At 38.7% G+C, this 24,116-nt stretch overlaps 1 non-coding gene across 1 annotated transcript; it reads right to left on the reverse strand.

Moving 5' to 3' along the window:
* Nucleotides 1–4,180: 4,180 nt before the first annotated feature.
* On the reverse strand, nucleotides 4,181–4,252 carry trnae-uuc (transfer RNA glutamic acid (anticodon UUC)). Its single transcript has one exon. It is a non-coding gene; the product is annotated as a tRNA-Glu (tRNA).
* Nucleotides 4,253–24,116: the final 19,864 nt, after the last annotated feature.

Raw genomic sequence — 24,116 nt, forward strand, 5'->3', positions numbered from 1 at the left:
GAAGGAACACAGGATATGACTGAATGAGCAAAGTTAAATTTATATAGAGCCTTTCAAGGAACATACAATGCTTTACAATGAACACGCACAGCTTCTATGTTCAGTCACCCTGCCGGATTTTGTGTTAAATTGTGAGAAAAAGAGTAAAATGTGTTATATCTATGTTAGTGCTCACTGTGCACTCAACAATCAAGACTCTCTACACATCCCTCCTCCCTCTTGTCCACTCACTCCAGGATGTGGGCTTTGTGCTGGTGTGCGAACAGCATCTGCAGGCAGTGGTTAGTGAGCTGACAGTGGCTAAGGTCCAGTTCTGACAGCCCTTCAGAATGTTCCAGAAACAGTGCCAGTGACCTACAGGCCTGCTGGTCCAGCCGGGTCTGACTGAGGATCACCATCTTACCCAGAGCCCGGGAGAGAGCCACAGCGCGTCTCACACACTCCACATCAGTCCCCACACAGAGAAGAGACAGGAACTGGAGCAGCATGGCTTTATTGCTGCTGAACACACTCAACATTCTCCAACATGTAGAGTCACAAAACACTAACACACTCACATAACTACTAACATTAATGCTATTTACACACATTTTGTTTCAAATGATAAAATTCTTTTCCCTTTTCCAGAATGCTTCCCTAGTTTGTGTGGTGTTGAGTCAGTGGCTTACTGAAGGGTGACTGTGTGTAAAATGGGGAAGAGTTGCCCTCACAGCCGTGTAGAGTGAGCTGTGTGTGTGTGTGTGTGAGAGCTCACTCTCTGGATGACCATGGAGACGACTCTGCAGTCCTCAGTGCTCAGAGTCAGTGTGTGTTTCTGTGTGTCTGCTGTGAGGTCCAGAGCAGAGCAGCAGGAGAAATCCAGTCTGTGCTGCAGAGCGAGGAGCAGATCTGTTGCTGCTGCCCCCTGCTGTAGTTCAGAGACACTGTAGCAGTGGAGCAGCCTCAGCAACAGCAGCCTGTCAACACGGAGAAAACAAAACACACACAGACAGTGGCAGGGCAGTTAATTTCAGGTTAATATAAATATTTCACCTAAATTTAATTTTATTCTGAAGTAAATATCCATGGATATTGCTGATTACCTGACAGGAGTCTCAATAAAACCTAAATGATGCTGGCACAAAATGACTTTTGAGGAAACTCATGAAAAACACATAAACGTACATAAACGTTTATATAACACTCCCTAAACAGACCAGTTCTGTGTTAAAATTCTGATTGTGAGAAAAGTTCAAGCCTGAGACGGGAGACGTGTTAGAGCAGTGGCTCAATGCTCTCCAGCTCCGCCTTTGGTATGGAGGTGAAAAGCAGGCTGAGAGAGACTGCTGTGCAGTGCTGGAGGGTGAAGCGCAGGGCAGCACAGTGGACAGAGTCCAGCTCTCTGCTGTTCAGGTTGATGCAGTTCTCTGCTGAATTCAACAAGCTGGACACACAGTGAGCAGAGCCAGTCTGATAGATCTCTCTGATGATGGACAGTACAAAGCTGGAGCTCAGCCTGGGGAGAAGACACACACACACACACAAAAACACAGACACACATTTCCAGGTCTCATGCTGTACAGTATAATTAAAGTGTTTGGACTGTTACTAACTGTGTGAACAATCTGAGCCACACAACACATGACTGTATTCTCTCACCTTCTGATCTGAAGTCTGGCCAGTACAGGCAGAAGGTCTCTGGGATTTTGTTACTTAATGTTGGGGATGTGTAGTGGTCCCATGAGCTGGTGGAAGCTCGTCTACTTTGCCGTAACGTCACCCTTTCGCCTTGCTGTCTGGATGCGTACTGTCTGTCAGACTAGCAATTCATCTACACTTCTCACAGATAAAACTGCCACTAATGACGAAGAATAAACATGCTGCATTCAGTGCTCTGAAACAGAACATAAGTCATGATGAAAAAGCAAAATGTTAACATTACTTATGTTTGTGGTAGTTCCTTAGATATAGTTTGTGATGATAAAATAGTTTTCCATGGAAGTTGCCAGTTTCCAGGTAGAAAGTAGTTAAATCCAACAAAACATTTGTTAAACAGATAGAGAGCAGTAAGAGCTAGTATGCTGAAACTACCTGTTTCAAAAACAGGAAGCTTCCTTATGAAGGAAAGAGGTTCTTATGAACCTCAGCATTTTGACAGCAAGTATTAACCATGGCTATAAAACCATGTGAATAATTCAGTTATGGGATTAATCCACAAAATAGAACATCAAATCTAATTATTTGGCCAGTACAGGGTTATGCAATATTCCTTCATCTCAGCAAAATGCAATAGCTTGACTTCCTTAACTGATTAATAATTAAAAAATATCTTTCTTGACTATAAGAATATAGCTTACCCATTAGAAAGATTAAACATCCAGTCAGCGTGTATCCTGGCATGTTAATGTAAAAGGCAGCTCCTACTGGATTTGGGGAAAGATTAGTAAAATATTTCAAGTATCTGCAAAGCAGAAAACTGCCTATTCAACAGGCATGAATGATCTGCTACCGAAGTAGTTGTGTTATTTGCATAGCCTAATTAATATCATTAGATCAAGTTCTATATTACCTATATTGTTATATTAAAATGTTGCTATTGCTTTTTTGCTTCACAATTGTTACACATAATTGCTGCACCTGATACAAGGATAGGAATTTCAATTTATTCATACTGGATATAAGAATCATTAATGGCTGCTGAGTGAAGCACTTTCATTGAAAATTCATCCACCAATTTTTTTTTTTTTTTTTTTTTTTTGGAACTAGAAACAGGGCACATCAACCAGGAATACATTCCAGGTCTGTTTTAGAACACTGGCTGTGATTCATTACATTTTGGCAATTGTGAAAAGAAACTGGATGATACTTCTAAAAGTAATTGTGTTTGCAGTTTATTTGCACAGTTACATGAACAACACTGGTAGCATAGTCAACAGGCTTGATGGTTTTCCAGTGCACGACACTGTGATACCAGGGCTGGCCCAAGCCTGTGTGGGGCCCTATGCAGAAATCTGAGCTGCCACTGACATAACATAGGTAAAAAACAAATAGAAATAAATACATGGTCTTTGGCACCCTCTTGGCGGCCTTAGCAGGCTCTCATTTTGCTTATACGGCGGGACAATTGTTCTGCTGTTATCCTAGCTATTGAGCAGTCCTACCTAGATTTAATGTACTTATGTACATTACCCTTAGTCCAGGTTTCTGGTGTTTATTTTAGATGGATTTTTGGTTGTATATATTATAATTAGGCTACTGTGGACAATTGTATACCGTATAGCTACAGCACCTGTACTTCACACACATGTAGTAATCGGAACTAGAAAGTTGCCAACCCTATTAAAATATTAGGTTTATAGTATAATATTTGAATTAAACAGACAAAGCATTAATCACAATCATTTGCATGATGATTAAATCTTGAACCAAAAATGTATCAGAGAGCTGTAGTGTTTTTTATAGACACACACCCAATAAAACTTTGCTTGACCATTTCTTGCCCTCTATATCATTCTCTGCAGTTTACTGAGAAAGACCTGACACTGGGTAATGCCATTGTCTATTCGAAGGCCAAAACAACAACAATCTTGGTTATCAAAGACTCACTCCACCCTGACCACAGCCTCTTCTTTTAGAAGCCATGAGAAAACCACCATCGCAGCTTGAGAGCACAAATCTAGCCTCTTAAGAGGTGTTTTGTTTCACAGGCAGATCGATATCTCAATGCGGTCCACATGAAAGCAATTTTCTTTCCCTGAGTGCAAATTGCACTTTTAATGCCTGATATTTCAGCCACTCATTTCTCTCACTACATGACAAAACTCTCGAAACTTTTCTCCAAAAGCACTGAATGTTATTCTAACCATTTATGGCCTTTCTCCATTCATGTACACAAAGTCCAGTATGATTCCAAATGTCATCAAAAGATATATCTGTTTGTAGCTGAACAACTTATACAATGCGATCTTTCTTCTTTGTGTCAAATGAACTTAACAATTGAAACATCCAAAACTGGCTGTGTTTCTTGCCAACATACTGGTGTTTGGACATGTGGGATTACTTGCATGTCGCTTTCAATAACTCAGTTGGTAGAGTAGAAGTTAAAACTGTCATCCTTTGGCTGTCGGCTCAACTCCAACTCACACAAACTTTATGTTTTAATGCAGAATCTGTCGTTTTATATGAGCATAAAAAGAGGTTTTTCCCTGACCGGGAATCGAACCCGGGCCGCGGGGGTGAAAGCGCCGAATCCTAACCACTAGACAACCAGGGACAAAGCTGCTGAATTTACATGAGAAGACCATTTTTCAAAGTCTGCACTCCTACTATTCTGACAATGTTTGGATGCATACTGGACTTGGTATGCATGAGTGGAAAAAGGCCATAAAGCGAGTTATTCATCTTTCTCTTTGTTCTACAAAAAAATGAAGTTTGCAAGAGTCAGGGCTCTTTTTTACCATCTGGGAAAAGAGGGAACGCTGGTGTCACTAACACATGGAAAGAGCTGTTATATATTCCCCATTTGTCTCCTTAATGTTTCTGACAATTTAGCCACTCATTTCTCTCTCTACATGAAAACACTCTAGAAAATGTTCTCCAAAAAATACGGAATGTTATTCTAAGTACTCAGAAAATAGTCTTTTCCTCCCCCTTCTGACGCGTGAACTTATAGACGCCCTTGATTGCACGGTGTCTCTGTAATTGACAGGGGAGAGAGCGTATGCCACTCCCTCTCTCCCTAAGAGTACAGCCAATTATGCTCTTCTAGACTCTCGGCCACAAATGGCTGTGACACCATCAGTTTCAAAGTTAAACACAACTCCTATAGTACCAATAAAAGCTTCACACTCACCTCAGCTGGGACATGGCAGACACTGAAGGAAACTCCTCACTTCACTCTCTTCATCTGACCAGTCATTAAGCTCCACTGGTTTCTTCACTGTTTTGAGTTTCAGCACTTCTAGCACTTGTAATATTAGAATAGAATCCCTTTAGTTACTAAAGGTACACAGAAATGTACACCGGTACATAGAAACTTACTGTATGTAAGAGTGCAATAGTTCAAAGCTGTATTAGTGCAGATAAATACAACTACAGTGCCATTGCAGCTTTTAATGCTGTTTCAGTATCAGGGTCTTCAGGAAGGCTCCACCTGGCAACCCTGAAGTGCCTTGCTATGCTTAAAACTACACACACACACACACACACACACACAAACAAACAAACACAAACACTTAACAAGGTGAGTTCTGCTTATTTGTTAAGAAGGCTGATCGCCATTTAAAATTAGATTTCACAAACTATAATTGTTACACTGGTGAGTTTGAGGTAGAGATGCACTTTCATTAATACTGCTTACACTGTGTTTCTTTACAACACGCATGGACGTGTTGAAGCATCTCATATGCATAGAACACTAATACTCAGAGCATTGGAAGGTTGAAAACAGAAGCTATCTGGCTCACACAATGTTTTAAATGTGCCAAGGGAAATTCCAAGTGTGGCCATCCTTGAGTGGAGTGGAAGATAAATATGTTTTTTTTGTATTTCAAAGCGGCTGTAAGAGTATAACAGGCAGTTTAGAACATGTCAGTCCCTCCATGTAATTTCAGAGAAAATATCCTATGAAGATTGGACCAAGATTCCTGCAGAGTATTTTCAGCACATAGTGGAAACTATGCCAGAAAGAATTGCTGCAGTTCTGGAGGCCAAAGAAGGTCCAACATGCTATTAAATGGGTGTATTTAAGCCCACTGTGTCCTATAATAGGATGTTGCTGGAATGTATGTGGATGTTGTTGGAATGGCCGCAGAGTTGCGGCAGCAGTACAGGTAGTCTGTAATCCTTTCCCCCATGCGAGTGAGTTTGCCCTACTGCACGGGGTCGAGTTATGATGTGAATATTTAATGTTAATGTTTAGAGATAACAGAACAGCTTTCGGGGGGTTTGGGTGGGTTGCCTTATCCGCCCCTTTAACAGAGTAGTCACAATTCAAATTTCCCTTGTTCCATTGTTTACAAGACATTATACATGTGGTTTATTTATAGTGCACGGAGTAATATGCAGCAAGTCTGGTCTGTCTGCTTTGGAAGAGAAACATTTGGCCAAAAGAGCAAAACACAGCCGGGAGGATGATTGGTAAGAGCACATCATAATATGCACCTTAAAGCTGTGCTCTACAGCTAGGTCCTGTTCCATGACTGCATATATAAATTTACTACTGACATTGCCATTTATATCTGGCCATTTACAGTGCACTCTTGCTCAGTGCAGCACTTGAAGCTGATTTTCCATTATGTTCAAGAGATGTTTGACCCGGTCAGGGTGACACACTTTAGTGAGGGCAGCAGTATCCTAGAGGACACTACAGACAGTGACGGAGACATTTCAGAGCGCGAGGTGAGAGGTTGAGTTTTTTGTTACTCTCTACGACATACTTTTCATGCCAGGTACTATTGTCCAGTTCAGCCCAATTTAATTTACTGCCTTGTATTATCATATATAAATTGCTGAACATCTTATCACTCAGTTTCAAACATCCCCTCAGCTGTTTTAAGCCATTTCGGTTATTCAGTACTGCTAAATGGATGTGGTGGGAAAATGAGAGCACATCAAACACAGACAGCTTTATGCATTGAGTAGTAAAGAGTAAAAGTTTATTGAGTTCTGTCCCCTGTATAACAGAGTAAAAGCACTGACGCGCAGTACGGTCCCCCTCCCCTTATACAGAGAACAGAAGAAAGAGAAAAAAAAGAAAAACGACTCCTACAGAGTATCGGCTAATTCATGTTTTGGTTAGCCTGAGCGCTGAAGGCTTCTTCTATCTCTATGGTTAGAATGGTATGTGAGCAGCTGGTGTACCTGACTCACATGCTTATCTGCAGACTGTTATGCTGTGACTATAGAAACATAAAGCAAAGTAAAATAAAGCAAAGTAAATTTCCACAACATTTCCCCCCTTTATTTTATATCACACATTATCACACTTTTATTCAGCAAATAGCACTACGATGTCTTCATGTGGATCACCAGCACCGCCCATCTTGGGGAGCAGAATGTCTTCAAAGAGCTGGGGTTGGTCATTGGCATGGCCGCTGAGCGCTGGCATGGTGAACACACTAGAAAGACGTCTGACACGCAATGACAAAAAAGGAGGTAAACACAGAAGAAGAAGAAAAAGAAGAAGAATGAGTAGCAGAATGGGCAACGCTACAGCCGCTACTGGAACTGTAGGCTGCGGAGTGAAGGCAGATCACATAAGATTCATATAATCAGTAATATTAGCGCTGAGATCTGGAATGTAAAAACAGCAGGAAGTGTTAATCATTTTGCACACTCCTCCTTCCTTCATGGTTAGGAGATTTAGTACCATTCTATGTTGAAGCACTGCTGCCCTTATCACTTGTTGTTCTATCTTTAAGGCACCTATTGCTGCTAAGGTGTCATTAACTATTTGCAGTAACTGATAAGCTAAGCCATCTTTTGCAGGGCTGCTACTGTGCCACCGCCCAGGAAAAGGGACCAACCAATGGTTTCACCCGGAGTGGTCCATGGGTCCCTCAGAATTCTACCACAATAGTCTGTGCTGGTTATGTCTCTCCTCACCCTGCGTCCTTGGGCGCACTACAGCTGGATAACAACAACCAGTCCAGTTCTGTGGCAATTCACCATAGGCCACCGAACCACCGACCCACATTACATTCCAATACCCCTGCAGGGTTGTCATGGAGCAATTCCACAGGGAACTGCTATTGGAGTCACTGCAAGTGCCATTGCTGTGCACCTGCACATAATCGATGCATCTGGACCAGACTTCCGGCACCTGCTGCTTCATCTGCTATACAAATATCTCACCCTTACTAGCTGCCACATGCAGCATCATTTTCGGTGGTGCGGGGTTAGTGGGACTGGGACAGTTTGAGGTCTGGTTAATAACCTGGCACATAGAGATTGTCATATTCACTTCTCCTACATCTGCGTTTTTCAGAGGGATTACAGTCCTTGGAACACTGGTGTGCTGGCACACCAGGTACTCTTGCTCGATATGTTGGGCATGCACAATGGCTGACATACACGCTGTATTTTGTTGGCATTTAGCTGCTAATCATTCTGCTTCAGTGGCGTTGGGACCCTGAAATGGTAACAAGTCTTCTCATAAGTCATGGGATTCTTCATCCATATTAATATTCAGTCTATGTTCTGACTGTGTTAGCTGTGTCTGATTTTCTCTACCGTCTCTTGACGGTTCCGAGTGTCGAAAGGGTAGGCCTTGCCGTTAACACCCTACTCAACACAGTTCCGACCTAGTCTGTTTGGGTGCTGCTGCTTGGAGTTGGGGCTGGTGTCGGAGCCTTCTTACGGTGTGTGTGATGTACCCAGGTTCCTCGTCCTTCTATTTTGACAGCAGTGTGGGTTGTTAACAGGAGGTTCTAGTTGTCTCCACCTGGTGCCTTCAGTGGCGGGAGCCCCTGACTGAATTTCCCGTAATGTGGCCTGCGGGGTAGCAGCGGTTTCCTGTATTGCTTGCACAGCGGTTTTAGTTGCAGCTGCCTTTGCTACTCTATCTGCAAAATTATTCCCCTTGCTGATTTGGTCTTCTGTAGTCCTGTGAGCTGCACACTTAACAACTGCAATTGTCTTTGGCAGCAAAATGGCTTCTAGCAAGATGGTGATGTCTAATATATTTACCCGAGCTTGTCAGGAATTGCCTATGTTTCCATATGGCTCCAAAATCATTAACAGTTTTGTCTGCAGCTAGTTTGCATGCTTCCATCAGTGCTACTAGTTCAGCAGCCTGCGCTGAATAGGAGGATGGTAATACTTCTGTTTTAAATATTTCATGATCTGTTACTACCGCGTATGCTTCCCTATTGACCCCTGTGTCGTCCCTGCATGCTGACCCATCCACATAGAGGCATAGGTCTGGGTTACTTATGGCTTCTTCAAAGAGATCAACCCGCGGTATATATACTTCAGCTAAGACTGCTGTGCAGTCTTGTGGATCTCCATCCTCCTCCGTAGGAAGGAGTGTAGCTGGGTTCAGTGTTATACACCTTTTGACAGTTATATTAGGCATATCTAAGAGGGTGGTGTGGTATCTCAGCTACCACTGGGCTGATAAATGTGACACTCTTTGGTCCTGCAGTATTCGGTGTAATGCGTGTGGGACTAAAACAGTAAGAGGGGAGTATGCCACTATGGTTTAGGTAGCGAAATTATGGCTTGTGCTCGGTTTTGAGACAGCTTGTGTGTATTTCCCCCTTTAATGATATGCCCCAAGAACGTCACTTCCTCCTTACAATTCTGTAATTTTGCTCTACTAGGTCAGTTACATGTATGTTACATCTGAAATATTTCCATGAGCTTTTATGCAACATACTAAACAAAGGTTAGGAACAGGCTAAGTCAAATCAGGCTAACTCTCAGCAGGTCAAAAGTACGTTAACGTTTACACAAAGGACTTATATACGCAAACAATAACAACACAATGAAGGGCAGCCGTGAAACACAAGGGAGCATGGCCACACGGATGAACACACACACACACACACACACACAAGCAAACACACACGGGGAGACCTTTGGGGGGGGGGGGGGCATACCGTGACAAGAATATGTTCACACATGGTCGCTCGCTCGCTCTCTCTCTCTCTCTCTCCCTCCCCATCCTTTCAGCCTTTGGGTTTCAATAATACCCCCAGGGCAGACAGAGCCACTATTCAAGCAATGTAATATTCTGTAATATTCTACTCTGGCTCCTCCTACCTCTGCAATGACATCCTCAGCTTTTATTTCAGTGGGTGGCGTGTGATGTCATCATGCAGCCGCATCAATTAAGCGATTATGATGTAGTCAAAGAACAGATTTTTCAAATGAACAATTTCTGTGACCCATTTTTAGACTTCAGATCACAGATAACGGGTACACTAAATTTATTATGGGTCAGTGCGGTAGTTACAATTGCAATCCAAGACGCAAGGAACATGTTCCTACTGAGAAATATGAAAAGGAAAAGCACGGGATATTTGGTAAATATGGGAAAAAGAAAAACGAAAAAACACGAGCCCAGATCCCTGCCAGAATAGAGGATGACTTCTTGGATGAACTGTGTGTGTGTGTGTGTTTGTCTGAGAGAGAGAGATCTACGTAGAAGTGTTCTAAGTATCTATACAACGCTAATAAGACATTTTCTGTTACTTTTTAAACAGATACTAGAACAAAGAATTTAATCAAGAAGGACTTCTCTACTGAGAGAACTCAATCAGCCATAGTAAGTAAAGTAGAACCAAGACAAATGATTTAAAGCCATACTGTGGCAATGGACAAAAGCCACAAAAAATGGAAAAACAGCTATGGTGAACAGTGATGCTAATTGAATGCTTGTACTTAAGTACACTGAAATATCTCTGAATATAAATTACAAATGCATTTCAACAAATGTTCGAGAAATTAATTAAAAACACTAATGTAAATGTATTTAGAATATATTTAGGACACATACATTTAGCATATGCAATCTTTGTCAGTTACAGGAAAAAAAAATACTGTTGGTGGGTTTTTTGTTTGTTTGTTTTACATTCTCCTTACTATAGAATTAACAGTCGACTGTTCGGTGACTTTGCATGCTGAGTTGTAACACTGATTATTAGTATAATTGTGGCAAGAATCAAAATCAACACTAGCTAAAATGACTGAATGCATTGGAATTTATTATTCCAATAGTACAATTTGAATGGGTCTACGGTACCTTAGTGTGTCAGGTCCTGTTATTTCTGCTGAACATTTGATGTTTGGGGGCACATTTTTACATCATTAGGCCTGCAGGCTATGTGATTACGGCTATGCGATAAAAATTGTATTTGTTTCCTTTCCAGTCCAATACAAATTATAAATTACAAATGTATCAAAATGTAATTAAAGTCATATTTCAATTAAATGTATTTAAATACTGTTCAACAATATTTCTACTCATATGTACAGGTGGAACCTAAAGATATGAATGTCAGTGAGAGGGATAAATGCATTGAGGACCTGGAAGCCGTGTTTGCTAAAGTGAGAAAGTCTGCAGTGGAGCAGAGCAATCCTAACGCTTGTTTTCCATAAATTCTCACAATGCTATGAACTATGCATTTCAAGTAGATGTAATTAAATATTGCTTAACACTGTTTCTCTTCATAGTTGGAGGTGAAATTGAATTCTTTTATAAAGATGGAATATGGTTCCTGTCAACATGATATGGGCCAACTGATTGAGGAGATGGAATCCACAGTTGCTAGAGTGAGAAAGTCTGCAATGGAGCAGAGCAATCCTAACACTTGTTTTCCATAAATACTAACAATGCAATTAAATATGCATTTCAAGTAGATGTAATTAAATATTGCTCAACACGGTATTTGTGTCTGCAGGCGGCCAAACTGTTAGGATTAGAAGCCGTACTTGCTCGGGAGGATATGGCTGCATAACCTCTGATGACAGCAATAAAGAGCATTAAAAATACTCTGACATTTTTCAGTCTAATCCCTGCCTATGTTGTCTGCAACACAGTCAATTATACCATGGATAGTAATTATATCTTTTTTTTTTTTTGTCTCACAAACATTCTGAATGTAACATTTCCTACAACTTTAAAAATACAATCACCATACTTGGCACCCACACTATTTTTTCCCTTCATGTCCACTTACATCTATGTGACTTAACAATCACAATTCATTTTTAGACAACCAATTTCCAACCTCTATATATATATCGCTCGGAATTCAACAGACACCTGACTCAAGTATTTTTATTTTAATTTCCTCCATGTTGTTTATAATAGGCCTACAGTAAGAAATCCTTTTAAAGGTGATCGCCATTTCTACCACTGTATACTGTTGAAGCATACAAGTTTTTATTCAGTGAGAGATATGTCATTTATGGGGATTAGGTACAGCGTGTTTTGTTCAGGACATTCACGACGATATATGTTCTAAATGGGATTGTAAAATAACTAGCTAGCTAGCCATGTATTTAGACAGAACCTGAATTGTGTTACATGGGGATTTTTATCCTATGTTTTTAAGGCTGCATTATGTACAGCCTAGCATAAATAAATACGCAAGAATGCAGAGCACAAATAGTCCATAGTTTATTTTCCCTTCTATATAAGCCCGCAGGTTCATAGGTGACTAGCTTTTATAATGTCATGTGTAATTTGAGCATAATGGTGGAAACTTCAAAGAACAATATGGAAAAAAAGGAGGGTTGTTTACATAATTGCCCTTGAAAAAGTTTATAAGAATTAAACTCTTGTGTACCCCTCAGACATTCTCCAGAGGGTCCCTCAAAAGCATGTTTATATTTAAGTTGCAATAAAGGACAGGACCAGCTATTCTCTTCAACTAATTCTGATATCAAGTGGAAACAAGTTGTCAGGTTCTGGTCCGCACCCAACCAGGAACGCACACACAGACACGTACACACATATCCGCACAAATCACCTACCACGACCACTGCTCGGTTCACAATCACACACTTATCAACCATCACGATCACCTGCTTCTAATTAACTCTCTCCCTATTTAAACCCCTCATGTACCATCCTCCAGTGTTTCCCATTTAGCATACTGTGGACTAAAGCTGAGCCTGTCTTCATGAGCTTCCCCACATCTGTGTTTTTAAAACTTTTTGGCAGTGCTTTGTGTGACTAATATCCTGCCTTTTTATCCCTCACCCATGTCTTGCTCAGGTGTCAATATGTCACATAACTAAATTAGTGTTCTATTATTTTCTTAGTTTGTACAAGAAGTACAAATATGTAGCTATCTAACATTTATAATGTGTATTGTTTCTTATTTTGTTAACATTAAAATGTAAAACCAAGTGAAAACATTTAAATGTAAAAACAGGTTTGACACTGCTTTGGATCTAGTGAAAATACTAGAAGCTGTCAACACCATGACCTGAGCAGTCTGCATTTAACACATAGAGAGAGAGAGACAGAGACGATGTACGACAACAACCAAAGGTATTCAGATCTTAAGGGAATCCTTTCACTTAGTCTTCAATTATGCACTCCATAGATGTCATGAGGGACAGCCTCACAAGAAAGGAGGCCTGGTGCATGGCATGCAGTGGTGCCTATCATGCGAACACAGAGAGAGACAGAGACAAGGTAGCAGACAACAACCAAACGTGTTCAACTGCTGTCAGGTCTTTCTCAGTAAACTTCAGAGAATGAAGTACAGGGCAAGCACTTGAACATGCACATGTTCTTCCCTGGATACAGACACTTTGCCTCAAAGACAGTTGCCTCACAGGTTTGTTCCAAAATGACTTCCCTTGTCCCTTATTCCCTTATGCAACAGGAATTGAAAAGAAAGGTGTGAGCAAGTACACCCTCCACTGACAAGCTCCTGTTGTTTGAGTGTGAATGGATTCTGTGACTTGAACAAGTCTGCTCCTTCTCTCATCCAATATAGAAATTGCTCACCGAACTACAATGAGTGAACAAGGTCTAATGAACTTGCTGTGAGAATGATCTCAGTAATTAACTCAAAAAGGATAGGCTCAGAAGTGATTTTTTTTTTTTTTAAGTAGGAAGGATTTTGATATTTCAAGCTTGCCAGCAGAACTAGCTAGCCTAACCTGGGATGACAGCCAATGCACAGCATCACAGCTGGGGGAAACGGATGTGAAATGTCAGTTTAATCGGCAAGGCTCAAGGCAACAGGGTCCTGTCCCTTGACTTAGGTTGATCTAGAGGTATTTCAAGAAACTTATCAAGCGCACTTTAGTGGCAAAGAACAATATTTTCACTTGAACAGGGACCACAGATTAAAAGTCTGATGCTCTACTGACTGAGCTATTCAGGAGAGAAGCAATATCAGAAACATTACAAGTGCAATGTACATGTATGCAAAGAAAATTGAGTTCATGTGTATCGCATTAAGATGTCAATCTGCCTATGGAACATAACACCTCTTACGAGGCTCGATTTTTGCTCTCAAGCTGCGATGGTTTTGTCATGTTGTCTAAGAGAAGAGGCTTTGGTCGGTGGAGTGAGTCTTTGATAACTAAGATTGTAACTAAGATTGAAACTGCTCACCGCACTACATCGAGTACACAAGGTGTAATGAACTTGCTATGAGAATGATCTCAGTAAGTAACTCAAAAAGGATAGGCTCATCATGATGCATTAGCTAACAATCGGCACTCATACACAAGTGTGAATGTTCAACATTCATTCAAGCATCTCGAGGTCACAGTCTGTAGTGTGTACAAAAGGAATCTAAAGAAAAGGTTTGAGCAAGTGCATCCTCCACTGATAAGAGATATAACTTTAGACTCCAATTGTAACATTAGAAAAAAGATGTACATACAGTCCATTTGTTTAAAATGTTCTTTGATGTGAAGCTCATATTATTTTGCCCCCACTTACGCAGAACTTGATTGTTGGAAGAATACAACAGGGGAACTTTCAGTTGTACTTCACATCACTGACACTGTGTAGACTTTAACTAATGTACAGTTGTGTAGCTTTAGAGTTGTGTACAATTGGAGCAAGTGACCTAAGCAACATGTATTGCATACACAGTTTGCCTTAACAAACCTATCACTTCATCATGGTCAGAATATTTGTTATAGATACATGTAATGCTTCAGCATTGCTACTAGTTCTAATACACTCAAACTAGTGCACCAGAGTGGGTGATGGTAATGGTACTGTTAGAAGCAAACCTATATGACTGGGGTTGGGCTTCCACACACTGTCCCTTTCTCCCAATTCACAGAGCGGAAACGACTCGTTTTCAGCCTGTTTTTTTTTTTTTTTTACACAACCAATTTCCAACCTCTATAGATATCGCTTGGAATTCAACAGGCACCTGTTGCTACTGCACCTTTAAGACGGATGTAAGATAAATGAGCTCCTTTATGATTGACTGCCCTGTATTGTGCTTCATTCAAAAGGTACTCAGAGCTGAAATGCCTGAGAAAGGCAATTTAAGTGGGTGTGCTAAACCTCTATAGGCTGAATAGGCAGAGATAGGTCAATAAAGTGTTCTTGTGACATTAGAAATACAAATTTCAAAAGGGGCATTTTTGGCAGCTTAACTGACATAGTTAAGAATTTTAACATTTAAAATATATATATTAAAAGGAGAATGTTACTTATTTCACTCTGACTGTAAAACAGTGCATATTTTGTTAAATGGGATTTCCATCCCATGTTTTTAAGGCTGCCTTATGTATAAATAAATATGCAAGAATGCAGAGCATGAATAGGTCAGTCTTCCATTCTGTATCACACACCTACCCTTGATAACACCGTGGTAACTGGAAAAAAAAACAACCCTTTTTACTCAGTTGTCAGTACTTCCAATAGACTTCACGCTAATCTCATAGAAGTCCACCCCTTTCCGTGTCCTCCGGAAACAGCACTTCCGTTGTGTTGTGACAGGATTTGTTCCTGAAGTTGTATGCGTTTTCTAAATTTGCACCACATTTCTAAAGTGTGTTACCACTTTGATGAATATGCTTTGTGTATTTGCAGCACGATGGGTTTTCCAGGACACCGTAATTTATGCATGTTTAATTCCATCTTTTATTAACGTACTAAGCCCAACTCTATAGGCTAATATTTCTAAAACCGAGATAACCATAGAAACGTCTTCATCTGTGCTTGATACTTTCACGGAAAAACGGAACTGCTGCTTGTCAAGCTTGTTTCATCAGGTTTTATATCATCGTCATGACGTGTTTGAATTGATCCCAGGCATATGCAGTCCTCATCAAAATCCATGCATGTCCTAGGCTGTGAGTAATGTTATGTGAGCATGTCCTAGGCTGTGAGCTATGTTCTCTCTCTGGTCACAGTTGGCAAATAAATTGTGCATATAGATTGTGGGGAAAACACTTGAGCACGTGTTCTCCAAAGAAGTGTCTTAATATGAGCTATCTAGCTAGTTCCAATGTCAACTGTAGTCATAACACTGGGTTTCTCTCTGTGCTCAGGTGTCTTATTCGCATGCCAGTAACATGTTAGCGATATTGTAGTAGTGTGAATTTTTATGTTGCCCGTGATGAAAGGTGACAGCGAATAAAAATCCAAACATTTTTTTTGTTCAGGTCTTTTTAACGGTCATAACCGACACATATTTATCTAACAAAAAAATCAGGTTCCTCTAAATGTGTGGAAGAACTGCTGTGTATATTTTTGTTTCCAGTGGCCTGAGTACCTAAAATATGTCACCATTTTAGGAAGCAGGAAAGCAGGGCTGCTTACAAACATGACATTAGTAAATGGGATATTTTCATTTATGATTTTCCCCTTTTTGTTGTTTGTTTGCTTTTTTACTTTCATTTTTTGTAGGGACTGTGATATATATTTTGTTATTTGAATGCATAATATAGCTTTGGGGCTCCCACAGACACTTGTGTATATAAACATAGGGGAGATTTTTTTCATTGATTTGTATATGTTTGTGAAGGAATGCACATAGTTCTCATGTTTGAGCCACTTTAAAGATATTTTTTGACTTGTATCAGAAAGGAATACAAGCATTTATTCATATCAACATTTTCCTTGCAGAGTCATTTCAAAGATGATGCAACAGAATAGTTTTGCTTATCTATTCTGTACTTTGTTTATTGACAGGTAATTCCACCCTCAACTTTTTAGGGTGCCTCCCCATAATTGCTCAGCTCTTCTGTGTAATAAAAGCAGGATTGGTTTGTATATCACATTGGTGTAGGTCGTTTTCACCTGTTATATAAAGAACATTCTAATGCCTTTGGGGGAGACAAACCAAATTAGTCCTTTATAATTGTAATTATATATTACTTTGCTTCATTAGAAGTTTGTGATTATTCCTGTTATTCATCAACTTAGGTACCGTGATTTACTGGGGTAGGTCAAATTAAAAGATAATTGCCTGCTTGTATTAGGTAAGGAAAGTTTTTTATGTCATAGTTTTCACTTACTATGATTGGGACAATACATCTTTTACATGAGGATGGATTTTATCAAAGCTTATATGGATCTGTATGCCATGCATAGGACGCTTATGCTTTATTTAGTTCACTAAGTACAAGCAGTTCATTTTTGTTTTAAATGTTGATGTTCCACCTGCTCCATCAGACCCTCTGCTTTGACACTATGTCCACCTGGTGTACATCAGTAAGCACAGCCTATAACAACGTATGTCTTAGCCACTTGTAATCTTCTAAGCATTAACTTTCACAACATTTTTATGACAATGTTAGTCTTTATAGTTTCCATAACTAGGTGCTTAACTGAAATCAGCTCCGGTGTTTCATGTTGATGTCTTTCATTTTTCATACATAGTAATGTATATATTTGTGACATGCTACATTTGTTACTGTTTTCACTTGAACAAGGAAAATCATACTCAAAACAGATATATAAGTGGACAGTCAGGGTGAAATAAGTAACATTCTCCTTTTAATGTTATATTTTATAAAAATATTAAAGGTCTTAAGTATGTCAGTGTTTTAGTTAGTCTTTTGGCCAATGTCTTTTTTAAAAAGAGATAAGGAGATACCAGAACAAAATAGAAAAGCAAATAATAGAGGAAGATGGCATGGGATGGAGGGATGGAAGGATGATAAAAGACAGGGGTAGTAATGGATAATTTATTCTATTCTCTCAGCTATTCTCTTTAACTAATTCTGAAGTCTGCATCTTTATTTTCTATTTGAATGTTAACTTTACGACTAGCTGATTGGGGATTTAGGAACGACACTAGCGTTGATTTTGATTCTAGCCACAGTTCTAGTAATAAGCAGTGTTACAACTCTACATGCAGTCACTGAACAGTTGACTGTTAATTCTGTAGTAAGCATAATGCAAAAAATACAACAACATATTTTGTTGTGATTGAAAAAATTACGTCCTAAATACATGCGTTGTAAATACATTGACATTAGTATTTTTAATTAATTTCTAACATTCAGAGACATTCAGAGGTGTTTCTATTAAGCCCAGAGTCAGCTAGGTCTCCACTCTCTAATTACTCAATGAACCTCAATGGTCTCCCAATCACATCTTCTCTAACAGTTAAAGATCTTGGAGTTATGGATCCCAGTCTCTCGTTCGAAGCTCACGTAAATAAATAATGTTTCTAGGACCCCCTTTCTCCACCTTAGAAACATTTCAAAGATTAGGAGCATGCTCTCCACACATAATGCAGAAAAGGTAGTCCATGCATTTATTACTTCAATATTGGACTACTGTAATCCCTTACTATCTAGCTGTGCTATTAAGTGCCTAAAGTGCCTAGCGAGTTCAAAATGCAGCAGCCATAGTTCTTAATAGAGCTAGAAAATTTGATCACATCAATCATATCTTAGCTACTCTACTTTAGCTCCCAGTAAAATTTCGTATTGATTATAAACTACTTTTAATAATTCCAAATGTGCATTAGACTTTACAGTAACCTAAGACAACCCTTTTGCATGAAGGGAACTGGTAACTATGCTCACCCTCCATAATGTGCAAAAGATATTTAAAGTGTAGGACAGTCGAAGCATTATGTGTGCGTGTGTGTGATGTTATTAACGTGACAGTAAAAGCTTACCATTTTTAAACGGGGGCTGATTGACTTTCCACTTATGCAAGACTTATGTCAAGAGTACATGTCAAAAATTAGAGACGAAATGAGGTGCTAAATGCCGCAATTAGGCATACAGCAGTCAAAGGCAATTTGGAAACACACTTAGAAAACAAAGATCATGATCTTTGATCATGATCAAACTTTCAAAAAGCTTATCAATGTGACGAGAATGTGAGGTTTAGGTTCATCTATAGTGTTACAGTATCAATGTGAAATATGGATATCGAGGTCAGCATCACGTAAGAATGTATATGTGTGAAACATCTTCGTCGCCATAAATGTTGTGTTGTTACATAATTAAGCAGTCCATCCAGTTTCATTTACTTGATTTATTAGCAACCTGTGTCCACTGTCTAACTCAAGTATTTTTATTTTAATTTCCTCCATGTTGTTTATAATAGGCCTACAGTAAGAAATCCTTTTAACTGATTAATAATTAAAAAATATCTTTCTTGACTATAAGAATATAGCTTAACCACTAGAAAGATTAAACATCCAGTGAGTGTGTATCCTGGCATGTTAATGTAAAAGGCAGCTCCTACTGGATTTGGGGAAAGATTAGTAAAAGATTTCAAGTATCTGCAAAGCAAAAAACTGCCTATTCAACAGGCATGAATGATGTGCTACCGAAGTAGTTGTTTTATTTGCATAGCCTAATTAATATCATTAGATCAAGTTCTATATTACCTATATTGTTATATTACAATTTTGCTTTTGCTTTTTTGCTTCACAATTGTTACACATAATTGCTGCACCTGATACAAGGATAGGAATTTCAATTTATTCATACTGGATATAAGAATCATTAATGGCTGCTGAGTGAAGCACTTTCATTGAAAATTCATCCACCAATTTTTTTTTTTTTTTTTTTATTATTTTTTTTTTATATATTATATAACCAGAAACAGGGCACATCAACCAGGAATACATTCCAGCTCTGTTTTAGAACACTGGCTGTGATTCATTACATTTTGGCAATTGTGAAAACAAACTGGATGATACTTCTAAAAGTAATTGTGTTTGCAGTTTATTTGCACAGTTACATGAACAACACATGTAGTAATCGGATCTAGAAAGTTGCCAACCCTATTAAAATATTAGGTTTATAGTATAATATTTGAATTAAACAGACAAAGCATTAATCACAATCATTTGCATGATTATTAAATCTTGAACCAAAAATGTATCAGAGAGCTCTAGTGTTTTTCACAAACACACAACCAATTAAACTGTGCTTGACCATTTCTTGCCCACTATATCATTCTCTGCAGTTTACTGAGAAAGACCTGACACTGGATAATGCCATTGTCTATTCGAAGGCCAAAACAACAACAATCTTGGTTATCAAAGATTCACTCCACCCTGACCACAGCCTCTTCTTTTAGAAGCTATGAAAAAACCACCATCGCAGCTTGTGAGCACAAATCTAGCCTCTTAAAAATACTCGCCTGGAATTAAACCTAGTAGAGTTCCACAACGAGGTGCAATTTGTAAAAGGACGTCTTTTTCTCTCAGAGTTAGAAATCTGCAGAAATAAATACATCAGTTAAATTTTTAAATATGTAGGTTAGAAATCCAAGTATAAAGAGCAGATATATTATCTGTGCTAATTAATAAACGTATTTAAAGTATACATTTAGTAGGCCTAAAAATATAACTCGTATGTAAATCATATCTAAATATTTTTATTTAGAGTAAATTACATGCGACATATTGAAGATTTTGATTTTTTTGGCCCGCTTCCACCATACCGCCTCATCGGGAACTGTTACACTTTATTTTTTATTTCTTTTTATTTATAACTTAAAAATAATCACCTGGAATGTAAACCTAGCCGAGGTCCACAACGAGGTGCAATTTGTAAAAGGACGTTTTTTTTCTCTCAGAGTTAGAAATCTGGAGAAATAAATATATGAATTTATTACCCCCCATCAGTGGACCTTTAGAGCTTTATTATTCAAAATAAGACAGACAGATGAACAGACAAACGCAAAATGTATATATAATATTTTTAAGTATTCGCCATCTGCACCATTACAGGAATGATGTGTGTGTGTGTGTGTGTGTGTGTGTGTGTGTGTGTGTGTGTGTGTGTGTGTGTGTGTGTGTGTGTGTGTGTATGTATGTATGTATGTATGTATCTATGTATATGGTTATGTGTGAGTACATGTATGTTGGATTGTATATGTACACGTATTAGAGTGTGATATTTATCGTTTATGGATTGGCTCTGTATGGATTTTATCAAAGGTGTCCACTCTAGATTATTGGTTCTGTTATTGATTAATTCTGAGAATTATTCTATTGATATATATACTCTATCAATAGATTTTTCTATTGGGTGACACTAATATTATTTTTTGTTTTCCAGTTCATGAATATGTTTTTTGTTTGTTGTTTTTTTGCAAGAATATTTTTATTATATCAATATAATAATGTTATACATAGTATCCTGTCATATTGGTTGATGATATGTCTCCTAGGAGACATAAAGAGGGTGTTGGATGGATATGGTTATTTAAAGCATGGGATATGTTGGTGATGCACTATATTGGACTGTTTGCACTTGTGTAGCATGTTGTCTGTTGCACTGTTGTTTTTATGTTGCACCATGGCCCTGGAGGAACGTTGTCTCGTTTTTGTTGTGTACTTGTATATATAGCTGAAATGACAATAAAACCACTTGAACTTGAACTCGAACTTGATGACGACTTGCCAAAATTGCTTGATAGGTGTGCTCTGCCACGTGGCGTGAATGTAATCGTCAACTGTGATTTGAGTAAAGTATGTACAGATTGCTGAGCTTGTGAAACCAATTTTAAACATCCAATGTGTAGTATAATGTACTCTGTATTATTTTGTACTGAATGCATTGTAGGTCAGTGTTGCTGTCATGTGGTAATTATTGTTACACATTTTAATCCAAACTGCAGCGTCATGGGCTAGTAATAAATGTTCCTTCTATTGTCTCAATGGGAGAGTAACTGTGAGATTTGATTTCACTATTATTTTGTATATCTTAGATAATAGGTTTTTTGTATTAAGAATGTTTGTTTATAAATTCTGATATGGATGTAGGTATCGGAATTGATTTTTGAACACATAGGTGATCTTAGCTGATGGTATTGTAGGAACTGGGGGCTTTCTATAGCATATTTTGTGGCTAGTTGTGGGCGTGACATGAAACAAGTCTTAGGATAAATATGTTTAAGGTTTGTAATGCCTTTTTCTGTCCAAGATGTAAAGTTTAATATTTTTGTTCATGGTAAAGCCTGGATTGTTCCAAATGGGAGAATGAATAGTTCGTGTGAGTGTGGAGTTTGATATCTTGTGGAATTTCCACCAAACTGTTAGTGTCATGGCCACCTTCAAACTGTTGAAACATGGATATTTTTGAATATGAGTCTGGGCACATTTGAAACACCTGCCGCAAACATTACTGACATTATATCTTGTTTATGTGATTGGCTGTGCTTCTCTAGCCACAAGTACTTTTTGATTTATTTATTTTTTAATTTGGTAATTTTATATATAACAGCAACAAATGACAGCTTAAGTTTTATGACAAAATGTGCAAACAAGCTGGCCTGAGAGGTGTGTAGCGGGATATGACTCAGTGCATCTCTGGTGCTGCTTTTGATGAGTACAGTGTCATAAGTGTGTCTGTCCAGCAGCGCAAAGAGGAGATACAGCTTCTTCTCCCGGAGGTTTCCGATAAATATGTAGATATGTTAGTATGTAATAGAAAGACAGCTGTCCATCCTCATAGTCTAGGTACATGCCCGCATTCCTGGGCAATTGTGTCAGGGGCAGAGGGGTCTCAGGCTTGGTGCAGGTGTACGACTTCTGGGTGCTCCTCCAGAGCACCCAGAAACCCTCACAGTGGGTTTCTCAACTTGCTCAGACTCAAATCTCAATATCGGCATCCGAACCGTCTTAGAGAGGAACAAAAAACACAACTCATTTGATTAAATTGTTCCAGTATAAATATGGTTATCAAACATGCTTTTAAAAATATACTTCCATGGAGATGGTGCCCTACAGGGTAGTGTTGGAACAGTGTGTACAGGCTTAGTGTCATGTTGTGGCCCCGCCCCCTCCTCAAACATCTTGGTGTGTGTGTGTTCGTCTGTGTTGCCACACCCTCTCGTGTCGTTCACCTGTTCTCTGTTATGTGTAATCGGCTTGGGTGTATATATGTCTCGTGTGTCATAGTACGTGTGTTGGTGTTTGAGATGTGCATAGTATTTGAGCTTTGTTGTATGTTTTGCATGTTTGCAAAAATAAAAGTGCGTTTCATCGTGCCTCGTCCCCGCATCCTGCTTATCCTCGCAACGTCACAACTAGACCACTTTAGATGTAACTTAGAACCTCCAGTGACCTCTGTATGTGTTTCTTTAGTTGTATGAGCTCCACTGGAGGACTCTGAATAGTTGACAATGGAAGAGGGGTATATCAGATTCACCCCTTCTGCCTCGGTGTGACAGATTAACACACTGCATTAACGTTTAGAAATAAAAACATATGGTAAACACAATCTAGAAAATATTACCTTGTAACAATTCATTCAGTATATGAACTGTTTTCTGTGTCCTTATGTCTATAAATTAAAAGTAATAAAACATTTAAATGATAAATAAATTACAATGAATGTATAAATGTTCACAAATAAGAAACTACATTGGTCTGCACTTTTCTCCACAGATTCAAGGAACTCATGAAAGTTGGAAGCTATAAAAACACATAATACAGAATTATAGACTGACTGATGTTTGAGCAGAAAGATCACTGTGATGTTCTCATATCTAAAGCACTCAAAGCATTGATGTTATGTAAATGAACTGTGATCTGATTGGTTTAAGGAAATAGATTCACCTACTTTGAAGTTCAAGTTTTTATCAAAAGGTTAGAACTGGTTGACTATACTTTGTCTGTCCTGCAACAGGAAATTTAAACATTTATATCCAAAGTATTACGCGATAGAAATCAATTCAAGACTACCCGTTATTGACCGCTAGATGGGGAAAGATACGAAGAAATAAATGAGTCCAGCTCCTCCTGCCCGACTTTACGGTGAGACTCTGCTTTTACGTCATTAAAACGCTAAAGAAAAAAGGCCGCCATATTTGTAGTTCCACAACGTGAAAAGGCGTCATTTTGTATGCCGAAGAATGAATAAACACCATGCCATGCCTTGAAGACGACGAAATTGCAATTTATTTAGCTAGCCATAAGAATAAGAATAGCTGTTTAATTTACATAATCACAAATATATTGCATGTACATACAGCTACATTTCAGTCGATCAAAAATGTTTCACGTATTTATAACCGCAACTTTATGTTACAGTGGTCATATCAGAGATTTACCAATATAAAACGCAACAGGTGTCGTGTTCTGTAATAGAACATTTTAACATTTATATCCATATTACACATAACCAAGGTGTAATATAACCATATGTACTGAACAGACATAAACAGCCTGTGTAAAATACATGTATGTGTCTTCTACAGCAATTAC

This window comes from Electrophorus electricus, unplaced genomic scaffold (assembly GCF_041902795.1).
Source record: "Electrophorus electricus isolate QZ-2024a unplaced genomic scaffold, ASM4190279v1 Scaffold48, whole genome shotgun sequence".
Taxonomy (NCBI): Eukaryota; Metazoa; Chordata; class Actinopteri; order Gymnotiformes; family Gymnotidae; genus Electrophorus; species Electrophorus electricus.